The sequence below is a fragment of the Lepidothrix coronata genome, unplaced genomic scaffold, assembly GCF_001604755.1.
Source record: "Lepidothrix coronata isolate B3197 unplaced genomic scaffold, Lepidothrix_coronata-1.0 Scaffold130, whole genome shotgun sequence".
In the NCBI taxonomy this organism is placed as follows: Eukaryota; Metazoa; Chordata; class Aves; order Passeriformes; family Pipridae; genus Lepidothrix; species Lepidothrix coronata.
In genome coordinates, this window is record NW_016690310.1 from 3266601 (window position 1) to 3279283 (window position 12683).

Below are 12683 nucleotides of genomic sequence, written 5' to 3' on the forward strand. Positions count from 1 at the left end.
AGAACAGAAAGTTCAGCTTTCTGTAACAGTGAAGCTGAAGTGAATGTGTTTTGGAAGAATATAATATGTATTAGGTTACATCATTGGAACCAACTGAAAGGAAACTAAGGAAGGTGGCCATAATAAAATGGTTAGAAACAGGGCATGAAGCCACTCATGAGTGGAAGGTGGTCATGGCAGGCTACCTTATGGTGGAGATCAAAGGAAAAATTACATGGGTGTGTCACTCAAGACTGAGTGAGGGTCAAAATGTGATGAAGTAGATGTGTTTGGGATGGAGAGACGTTTTCTCAGTCATAGGATATCTTCACAATATAACAGCGAAAGCTTTAGTTGTGTAAGTCGTTGCAGAAAGGGGAAAACAGCACGGAAACTTTGAAGATTTTCTGAGTTTCTGCTTCCTTTGGGGTATCTTTGGGGTCTCCTGCAGATTTAGTAGTAGGGGTTACATGAGTGTGATCCAATGTTACTTTTGAGAAGAGATCTGTAAGTCTTTCCCCCTTTTATCTGAAGTCAGCAGTGGGAGAACGACAGAGGCTGGGAATACTGTGAGGGAAGTAAGGCTCCAGGCAGAGCTGGAGATGTATGTGCTAATGCCTTTGGTTTCTGATTTCTGCTCTGGTTCCTGCATGTCATCCCAGCAGTGACAGAGAAAAGAAAGGCTTTATTTTACCCGTGGCAGGGGGCCAGCAGGACAGTCCAGCCCTTTCTCTTGCTTCTGGTGGAGAAGAGTATGTCAGGCAAATGAGGGAAGGCAGAAGTGAAGACACAGGACCCTGCGATATGCAGTTATTCGAGCACGGGGTCGTTCTATAAAGAGCCTTATCAGCACAGCACAAGTTAAAAAACCTGCCTAAGAAGGAGAGGTTGCTCCACCATATGTCAGGGGACTGCTCTGCTTCCCAGCTGCTTCTGCAACCCAAGAGGCAGAGAGGTGACAATATTTCTCCCCGGGCTGTGAATGAGCGCAGAACTGAGATTCCACAGCTCCCGCTGCGCGCGCCCACTGACAGGATGTCATACGGTGGCACGAGCATTCGTGGAGGCTTCCCCCCTGATATCACAGGCTTGAGTTTGTCCCCAGTGAATTTGTAGGATTCAAATGCATCAGATACTTAAAGATTTTCCAGACTTCCGGAGGGGCTTCTGCTCCCAGAACTGCTCTGCTAAAACAGGTCGACGTGCTGGAGGCATTGTTGCCACTGTAATTTGTAGTTGTGTGTGTTGCTGCTGGTTCCTTCCAATGAACACAGCCAGGCAACTCATTTCAAATATCTCTCACCATTCTGTTATCTAATGCTTTCTTAACTATTGCTCTCAGCCAATGCATTCCGGGGAGAAATACTTAGCCTGGAATTGGCTCCAGGCTTTCACTGTCAAATGATACCTTCTGATTAAGTCCACTCTAGAGCCCACAAAATTCCCATCAGCCTCAAATAGCCTAAATGCGTGGTTTTTTTCATCACTGCAAGTCATTATTGCATACTTTGGAAATACTTCATCCACCCCATCTTTTCTCTGTGCTATGAAATCCTTTATAATTCTGGTATAGAAGAAGCTTTACTGATTTTATGGCAGCATATTTGGTACAGTAGCTCTCCAGCGCCTTATTTACACTTAAACCAAGAGAAGATGTTTTTTATTATTTTTTGAGCAAACTTTCATCCTGCAACAGAAATGAATAATTGCTGGTTTCCTTGTCAACAGATTATATTCTCATTTCCAGCTTGACCCAGGGAGTAATGCCCCTGGACTTTGTTTATGCAATGTGTTTGTGGAAACCATGAAGGAAACCTTTTTCAGAAAGGATAATTCTGGATCACCAACTCCTCAGTCAAACATGGTAAGCTGGGAGCATTTACCTGTATTCTTTTCTTGTCAGTGAGTAAATAATGTTGTCTTTATGACAAATTCCAGCTTCAGTGGAAATATTTCTCATTTAACAGACAGAGAACGAGCCAGTAAAAGAAGACACACCACAAATGCTTCAAACTTGCAAGGGTGCATGCTCAGAGCTGTGGTCCTGTTCAAATACATCTGCACCCATGATAATAATCCTGATCTGTTGAAAAATTGGTACCACAAAGTCTTTTAGTCATGAAGATGATAACAAATTATATCACTAGAAGTATTAAGTATGCTTGTGACCATCTAAAGTGGTATTTTGGCTAGAATCAGTTAGGATTGACTGAGAAACTGGGAGAATCGTTATGGCTTATGTGATGCCAATAATCAGACCACCCCCTAGGGACATATTGTATGGGGACAGATTGTCCCTATATGGGTTAGTTCTCAGCCTTGTTAAGGTTGAAGGATGTGAAAGGTAAGAGTTATGGATGTCTGGGGAACTTCTGTTATATCCCACTGTAGATAATTGTGGGTTTTTTTGATTTGGGCTTCGAACACTTGATCAAGATCAGATAAAAACGAGTCTGACATCTGTGCTGATCACATCAGAACAATTTACCATGTTGTGGAGTAAAAGGGGTAGAATGGGAGTTTAAGGAAGACTGACAGTTTTCTTACTATTATTTCATGCTCCACTGCTGCTTATCACTACTAGGAATTGCAAGCCACCAACAGAACTGTATGAAATGATAGAGAGATGTAAATGATTATCAAATTTAGCCTACAAGTGCTTGCTCACCTCCTGTCACCACCTTTGATTATGATGACATTGCAGGAAGGACTTCCTGGAATGATGAAGCTCTTCATGAAACAGTCTGACCAGATGTAAACTCGAAAGCGTAGTACAAAGTTTCCTAATAATTTAAGGCTGTTAAGAATACTTTGCACACAGACGTATCCTCAGCTTCTGGAAAGCAAAGTGATTCATCTGAGTCAACACAAATCTAACCTTTCATTCCAGCCCATAATCTGGGCATTAAACCCCGGAGAGGTATCTCAGAAGAACTAAAATTGCCATGCAGCTTTTCCAAAAATCTGTGGAGCGCACGGAGTTGCTTCCCCTGGATTTTAAAAAAGCATGTTGGTATCTTGCCTCCCTTTTCAGAGGACACCCAGGCTCAATCCTTGACACGGGTGGCAGCCACGTAGAAAGTTTTTACAGTGACTTTGCTCAAGAGGCAAGAGGTGAAGATTGTTAATAAGCTGTTCTTCTCCTTGGAGGCCACGGGAAGCAATTTTCAGCTGAAACGAAGCCTAAACTACAGCCTGGGAGTAGCTGAGCAGCAATTTGGCACGAATTCGGAAACAGAGCAACTCCCTCTGATGTTCCTCGTTGCAACCAGTCCCATTTGCTGCCACGAAACGTGGCTGTGGGACATTTGGGGTCAAGAATTGAAGGGCAGAGGTCACCGAAGCATCCTGCCAGTGCAGCCAGAAGTGACCTTTACTTGACAAAGCAGAAGTAACACGGGATCTAAGAGAATGGTATTCAAATAGCCGGTCCATCCAAAACATCGCATTTGGATTGATCCTAATCAGCCATAATTTCCTAGTTTAATGGCCAATTAAAAGGCCATTTGAAAGTAAGAGAAGCAGAACAAATCAGCATGGAAAGAGCCTGGATGGTCTTTAGAAAGTAATTCAAGTTTACTTAGGTTTTACACGTCTGACTAGTGAGAAAAGGAGTAGGTAATGGATGTCTTGCTGCTAAAGTAATTCAGATTCGTTAAATAACTTGTTTCAGCATAAGATAAAATCTGAAGCATCACCGAAAAGTAAAATGAAATACCTGCAGTATAATAAAGTATCTATCTAAACATCATGGCTAATATTAAATAGAATGTAAAATCCCCCATTATCTGGATATTGTATGTTATGTACCTTGACTTGATGTAAGAAGCAGAATTAAACTCAAGATTTTTTTTAATGCATATTTACAACTGTGATCAGAATGATTCTATTTTACCATCTTTAATCCTGAATAGTTTTTATGTTAAACGTGTCCTCAATTTTTTTTTTTTTTTGGTTTCCTGGAAACAAAATTCCTTAAACATTACAGGGCAAAAGTGAGAGCCACATTGCCTCTGGTTCTTTCATGGCTGGAGGTACCAGGAAGATCCTTGCATGACCAGAGGCTGGGACACCTCAGTTCCTGAAGTGAGCCAAGCAGACCAAAAGTGCTGAGGATGAATAAGTGGAGTCCTGGTGCCTCTTTCACATGGATCAGCCTGCAGTTTATATACTCCAGAACATGGATCTCTTGATTCAGGCACTCATTTTGCAAGGGGAATTGTGAAGACAGTCACACACACACACACCCTGCCGTGATTAATTCAGAATTTAAGCTGTTTCAGACTATTTCCAGAGCAGGGCACAGCCCTGCGTGGGCACCAAGGTTTCAATCAACAGCAAAGGCTTCCTGAGACCCCTCTATTGCTCTTTATCAGAGGTCTCTGGCAGATAAACCTGCCCCAGAACAGCTGCTGATGGCTGCCACTGCAGCCTCACTCTGTGGAAGAGCTGCTTTTGCCCTTTTTCCACTCTCTTGACTAACAGGACATGCATCACCACCAGTGTGGTCTGGGCTCAGTTGGGCAGATGTGCCATTGATTGCATAATATAACAGAAGGAACTAGCCAATACTAATGACATAAAGAGCAACAGAACTGTGAATGGGCCCTGCACAAACCCTTCCAATTTATGGCTGCAGCGGCAATACCAGCAACCCATTCCCAAAAACACATAAACTCTAAATTTACTTTGCCCTCAAACACACACAGAGACAGCAAGGACAACCCTTTGCACCATCATGGCAAACAGCAGTGATATAAAACCCCACTGATTAACCATTCACACCAAGTGCCTGACTTACATTTCCATTAGGGCTGCACTTCAACTCTTGGTTTCCCGAGAAAGGTAGTGACAGACACACCAACTACAGCTTTTGCTGGTAATTTATAACCCTTTGCTACCTGAGTCCCATCTGCCCTGCCATTAGGTGGTTTTCCAGTTAGGATGTCCAGTCACCACTGTGCACTGAAGCAGATTTTGCTGTTTGCTCAATGGTTCGTCATGGGTACCTTGTATTTCAGTCTGACTTCACCACATGAAATATTAATTAATATTACGTATTAATATATAATAGGAAGTTAATGATCAGAATAATGTATTTAATATTTTGTTAAGAAAAGGAGCCAAGGCCCAATTTTGCCTTCCATGGGAACAGTCAGACATTTGGCAACAAATTGTTGGTAGCAAATTATTAGAGTGTCAATTTAATATTTATATTTTGGTCCCATTAAGGCCTCATAAGAATGAAGGCTCCATGTTGCCTCACATGTTCTGTGCATGCACAAAGAAACGAGGATGTTTTCCCTTTCTAGCACAACGATGCACAATGAGTGGATTCTCTAGTCCCCCAGCCTGCACATTTATTCCTCGAGAGCTTTGCCCCCCCTTTACGGCTGGGAACATGCAGGGCTACAGCTTTTCCAATTTTAGATCAATGAGCCACACAGCAAAGAGCCTGGAGTTGGCAGGTCCTCCGCATTCATCTGAATGAAATGAAAGGCAGCTCAGTCCTTGGCTCCAGTTTTCTGTCACTCCATTGTCATTCAACAAAACGGACCAAAGAGAAAAGCGATCAATCCATAAACTCGTGAAGCCTCAGTCTCCAGCTGTCATCAGCTTTGAGCTCCCTCCACTGATCTTATCTGCTGCAGAGTGATTGAAAGTAATTTGTTTTGGTTGAAAGTAATTTGTTTTGGAGAGTAATTAGATTATCTCTTGGGGGGCTTCCTACCTGGTGACCCAGTGTTTCTCCTTGGCTTGCTGCTCATTAACATCAATTACCATAGAGACACTCTTCAAAGGAAGGCTTGCACTGCCCAGGGTGGGCAACCTATTAAGAAATATGCTTCTCATTCCTGCTAGGAGATAATAAACCTTCTGATGTCAAACAATTATTCGTGGGTCAGACATGCACGATCTCACTGGGGCTTAAACCTTTCATTTGCCGTCCAGTGTGAAATGCTTAGTAATTAGGAAATGAGCTGGATCTTTCTATAACGGTGTATATTGAATAGAACAGGCTCAAGCAAACTGCTGTGTAGTATCTGGGAGCATTTCCTAACACTGGGTGCATATTCCACAGTGCAGAGGTACTGAGATGTCAAATAAAGTGCATCTCTGTAGGGGAAAGTGCAGAGAGGCTCAAAAGTTCATACCCTGGTTCTTGTCCCTGGAATCAACTCTTTTTAATTGAGACAATTTATATGGTTATGGATATGACAGAGCACTGATAAGCATCATAATAAAACCAGTATCTCTTTTTTCTGCAATAATGAGAGTGCTGAGTCGTGTCCTGACTGGGACATTTACAGGTGGTGATTACATCATTACTACTGTGCCATCCTACAGAACAACACAAAATAAAGAAAAAACCAAAATGAGCCACCTTTTGAACCACTTCTCATTTCAGACACAGCGAATCTGAATAATAAATCACCCTGGTTATGCACTCATTTGCAAAGATTCAGTCTAAAGTTTTCCCGTGTTACATCTGACTTTTGTGCTGCTCAGTCAGTAGAAAAAGGCTACAGAGGGAGCAGGAATTACCCCTAAAGGTAACTTTGGTTGTGTAGAGGTCGTGCAGAAGCTCAGGTGTCACCAAATGCCCCAGGCTGGCACTGGGCATATGCAGGATAAGCTGGGCTTGACCACAGGGAAACTGGGGAAGAAATGTGATGAAAACATCCCTATTCTGCAGCTGTTCATGTTCACCGGGGCCACAGGGAGAGGAGTTTAAGTTGGGACAGGCTGAGTCACCATGGAAGGGAATCATTGGCAGTGTAGTCATCAAAACACGCCCTGCTAGGTGATTCTGGCTCTCAAGCTTTAAACATGTCCTACGAGTTCTCTAAATCTCTTCTCTGAAGAGCTGCTAAATGCAAACATCTGAAGTAAATAGCTGCCTGCTTTTTTTTCTTTTTCATTTGTCTTGTTTGAGTAATTAGGTCATTATATCTGAAAGTGATTGTTTCATGCGTGCCAAGAGGGAAGAATGAAGACCTTTGATGAATCCAGCCAGCAGCATGTAAATGTGGGGAAGGAATGCAGAGGCAAATGAATGACCTTTCTGAAGCAGAATTTCTCCGTGCACCACCATTTTTATCCACATTAAAGCCACTTAATGCGTTTACTTTTTCCTGCTGTGTATATTCCAGTTGATTCTTCAGTGCTTCCTTTTCCTAATAAGACACACATTGTCCAAATTGTTCTTTAAATAGGCTCCTGTGGGCTTCTTGGCTGCTCGTATGGAGCTAAATATTTCCTCTTCCCATAGTTTTCAAGGAGTTCTTAAAACTTATATATTTTATCAGATTGATAAAATGCTGAGCTACGAAAGGCCTGTAGCCACCTCCCCAGCCCCATACACATTAAGATAAATGTAGATAAAAATGTAAACCGGTTTCATTACTCATGATGGTGCTAGTTAAAAAAATAGAAGACAAGGACTAAATACGGGAAATATTTTGTTTCCCAGGACTGATCCTCGCAGGTAAGGGTGGGTTGACTCCTTCCTCTGAGTCCTCCTTCCTTCCTTGCTCGTGTGAGTGACTGTGGGATGTTACCCCACAGCCTGGCGGAAACTGGGTCGACTCTGTGGCACTCACGTTACAAATCAAACTGAGCAAAGCAAAGAAACTAGAAATACCATGAGAAGACTGACAGTGATTTTGTTTTGCAGGGCTCTCCTTGGAGCCCAGGGTGGGAGGAGAGCTGCTGTGCCTGTGAGCATCTTCCCCAGAGCACACAGATGCTGCTCCTTGGCAGAGGGAGGGTGCCCTGACCCCGGTGATATGCTCAGCTGACCTTGGCATCCTGTCTCCTCTCTGCCAGTGGGAAGCAAAATTCAGTCTTTCAGCATCGAGGCTGGTTGTGAGGGCGAGGATGCCACAGGAAAATGAAGGTATCTCGCCTTGGTCTGGAAGATTTGGTGGTAGGGAAGAGGAGCAGGTGGCTGAATGAGTTTTAGCCCGCCTGTGTCTTTTCAGGTGCACCTTCTGTTTGGAGTTGTACACATCTGTAAACCCCACCTTCCATTAACTGTGGTGATTTAGAAGAAAATAAATTCAAATTACTAGATCTGTGTGTGTGTGTGTGTTCAGTGAAACAAGGCTCTGTTTAGGGCAGCATTTAAGCTTGAGTCAGGGTAAGTGGTTTGAGGGAAAACTGATGTCCCTCCTTGCTAAGCTTCAGTTTGCCTTTAGGAGCAAGCAGTATCAGAGCATTTGGAATAAGCCAAACCTGGATATGTGCTCAGTGAAGTGCCCTGACGTGCTGTGACCTGCTCATGGCCATTCAGTCCATGGCATCTGATTAGACTTTACCTGAAGCAGCTCCCTTGAACAACGTCCAGTGTGGGTCCTCAGCACCCAGGGACAATTATGGGACACTTCAGGATATTCATACCATTTTCTGGTTTTTTTTTAAATAAATATTTTTTTTTCTGTGCATGTTCCAGCAATTCCAAATCTTGACACGGCATCTGACCAACTCTGCTGCAGATTTCACTTATTTGCTCAGCAGAAAACGTGGTGATGTTTTATTATGCACTTCAGATGCTTTGACTCTGTCCTTCATATCCCAGCTCCCTGTCCTTCCAGCTTAGGCTGATGAAGTGAGGAGTGTGAACCAAACTGTGGTGAATTCTTGCACCTGAGCTTTTATATCAGTCTCCCTCCTCTTGGTGTGGGCTGATCCCTGTTTACAAGGTGATTTCTACCTCCTTGTTCTCAGGTTTCTGAAGTGTCTAAGGAGTTACAGAGGGGATTATCACTGTCTTCTTATTTACTGGTGGGAAAGCTATCAAGGTAGTGATGCAAAGCAGGCTTCTGGTAAAAATTCCCAAAACATGGATTGAAAGAGAAGAAGCCTGTGGAAAAAAACCCTCTGAATTTCCTTTTGGAAAGATTGCATTTTTCCCAGCCATAAAATTGCAAACTGCACAAAGTCTTAACGGGGAAATGAGGCAGGTCACATATCTCAGGAATATTGTGGGCAGGTGGCTCAAAGTTTGGGGATTTTTTTTTTTTCTGGTACTGTGGAAGATAAGATCAGAGTTTAAGGAATGAACCTCCTATCTGAGATGCAATGGAGCAAGTAGGAGTTAATTCTGAAATTATTTTCTCATCCACGGTACCACAGGACAAGAACATTTCTTAATAGTTTTGTTAAACCTCATGTGGGTTTTGTTAAAGCTCCCAAGGGTCTTAAATCTCCTGTCTACAGAAACCCTCTGTCCCTTCTTTATTGTCTGCTACAGTAACGTAGAAAGGAAGAGATGGATAAAGTGATCTAGAGATACCCATTCAGATTTTTTAATCCACTGAATTATTGACCACTGCAAATGTAACCACCAAGTCATTTTCTGTGCACACTGTGGAGGAAAGATATTGTTCCTGTGGATGGTTAATCAGAAGCACAGCTTCAGAAGCACAGCTCTGAGCCACTTCTGAACATGCAGGTTACTCACCCGAGGCAGAAATGCAGGGTATGAATAAGGGATCCACTTGTCCAGAAGGAAGGGAAATACCACGTATGTGCACATCCTAAATACAGAAATTTCAGCAGTTTTTCTCTTTGAGACAGGTGCCAATCACAAATCCTGGATTCCTATTACAAAGTGTCCACTGACTACTGTTTGTACAAGCAATCACGGCTTAATTAATTAGTCAATGTAATCAACTCTCAGTGGGCACTTTACAAGGTCCCATTTGTCGCTGGGGTGGCACATTCAACCACCCTGAGCTAAGTGGTGACTTCTTAAGCCCCAGAAAGCAAAGTCACCAAACTACAAAACACCAAATGCAGTTGGTTTCTCAAATGCATGATGGTTTATCAGCTCGTTTCCCCTTCTTTGGAGACTTCAGCACTGGCCTTCTTCCAGCATTTCCAATTTACCCCCACAGCTTTGCCCACCGTACCCCTCAGCAGCTTTTCTGGCTCTGTCTTTTCCCACTTGACGCTGCTGGATAATGCTGTTCAATCCCCCCACATGAACAGCAGGGCTGCGAGGAATCCTGGCCACAGGAGTCCTAGGAGAAGAAAATGGGATGCCAGCACCCTCTTTATTTGGCTGACACAGGGATCCTGGACTGGCTGGTTCATTAAAGGGCTGTTGCAAGATAGTGATTACAGGGGAAAGTTCAGCTGCTTTCCCTTTGAAATGCATAAAAGGTGGTGTTCAGGTAATGGTTTTGAAGGTTAGTCCTTTTGATGTCTGCAGGCTTTGCACTTGCACATCTGGAAGCCTGCACACCTTGCTACAAACAGAGATCCCAGCTCTGCCTCCCAGCTGGCTCCACAAAAGGTCAGAGGGGTGCACATCACTTACAAATGCCACCCTTTTTTTTTTCCCCCCTTCCGTAGCTTTCTTCAAATTGTACGTTGTTAACTTGCTTTGGTGATTGTTTAATTCATTTTCTTTTTACTCACCTTCAAAGAATAAGCAATCTGGCCCCACAGACTTCACAGTGTTGCCACAGGAATGGCCAGGGACCAGCATTTCTTCTTGGAAGCTGATTCAGGCCCCAGTGAGGGGCTCGTGAAGGCTTTGCTATGGTGCCAAGTGCCCCCATCCCACCATGAAAGAGCTGAGGATGTCCTGACCATCAAAGGAAGTGTTTGGACATTTCCTTTGACATCAAAGCTCAGTTTGGACATAAGTCTTACTAATTTCAGCCTCTCTAGCCTGAATTTACCTCTAAATTCAACTTCAGACCATACAAGAAGTGACAAAATGTCACCATCATTCAAATACTGCTGTGTGGAAGCAATGCCTGTGGAAAACTTCTTTGTGCCACAGCTCAAAAACAAATATGCATGTTCTCACCCAGAAATGGGAGGAACCATCACTGCTTTTTGAAATACTTGGAAAAAAATACCACTGCATTTGAGAAGCTCTTTGATTTACAGAGTTGACTGTGCCTTCCAGGTAAGTGGAAGAAATTTTGGGGCTTCAAGACTGCTGTGTTAAACGTAAGAGTTTACTCCACAGGACATGAAGACCAAGGATTTTCCAAATTCACAGTTTCCTTCCTTTCCAACTGGGTCTTTTGTTGGTTGAGCCATTTGATTTAGGGATTGGTTGGACCCAGAACCACGGTGTTTAACGTCCTTCAAGTATTTTGTCATAACTGGAAAAGTATATCTGGGGAGATTTGCATGGAATGGGTCAGACTGAAGATGAGTTTAGTCCAGGATCCTGCCAGTTTGGTGGTGGTTGGCTACAGGTATCTATAGAACAAGATAAAAAGGAACATGTATAGTCATTCTTCAACCTTTGGCAATATTTCCTAGAGGGACTTTTTGAAGTGAAGGTTGCAATCGCATTTTTCCATAATGGTTTTGAAAAAGGTGCCCAGTAGTGATTATTAACTGATTTCTAGTTTTAATGGTCTTTCCTTGAGCCCTTTTGAAAAGAGACAACACATTTGCTCTCTTTCCTTCCTCTGATACTAAGGCTGGTGTAAGTACTGAGTTTCATATCCCAGTTATCAGTTCAATGGGCCCATATTTGAGCTCATCTAAGCTCTGATACCTTTGGGTCAATAGCAGCGTGGGTAACTATCCACCCTCGTGGATTTGCCCCAGGACAGAAAAAAAAAAAAGAAAATCCAATGGATGGACACTTATACAATAAAAACATTACTTACAGAAAGCTTTTAGACCAAACTGGCAAAATGTGTAGCAGCAATTCACCAGCTCATCTCTCTGTGGCACTCAGTGTGGTCTAAAACCTCCACCTAAGTAATACTTTTAATAGTTTTTTTTTACATTGTTCACCCACTGCACTTTTTTTTTTTTTTTAATAAACACATAAATTAAGGAACCTCCCATTTTCTCCTTTAATTTCTGAAACATGAAGCACAAGAAAATGCTGCAGCTTTTCAAACAGCCGGTCCCCATCCAAGTCCATCGGTCCTCCCTCCCCTTCTCCTCCCCAGGAACACATTCCTGCAAAACTCCAGCTAAAGTGGCTTTGTTGTCCTCAGGGTGCCCTGCCAGCTCGCAGCCCATGCCATGACACAGCATTCCTGCTGCTTTGTTTTGGGCTGCCACGATTTGGAGCTGACATTTAACAGAGCTGCATTAATGCCTCCCCAAGACAAGGCTCCTTGTTGAGCGCCGGTCGCTGAAGCTGCAAGTTTTAGGCACGGGCATGAGTGGGGTGTGCAGACACGAATCCCAAAGGGGAGTTGCCCCCCTTCCTTGGGGGATGTATGGCTTGTTTTGCCATAGATCTTGCACCCCTGAGGCAAAACCATTCCTCCTTGGAGACCAGGGAGTGCCATTTATCTTGGTGACTTCAGGCAGAGCGGAGAAGACTTTTCCAAGCTCTCTACAGACACCCATCGTGCACCTCTGAGAGACTTGCACTGATTTTTTGGGACTGAAACGGGTAAACATATTCAGGACATGTGGGATAGGACCCATGTTGGGTGTATTTCCTTACCAGCACCTGATTCAGGGACTGACTTTTCACCGAAGCCAACAGAAAACTTCCCTACTCACCTCAGCACGCCCGAATCAGGGCTGCAACACAAAACACACATTTATGAAGCCTAAAACTCTCCCCTTGTTACTCAGTCGGTGCGGATACACCTTTAATTAGCAGCAAATGCTCTTCTAAAGCCACCACAGGAAAAAAAAATTTCACAGCAAACCGTTCTCTCTGCCAAAGGAGGCAGCTTTTGCTAATAGAGGCTTAT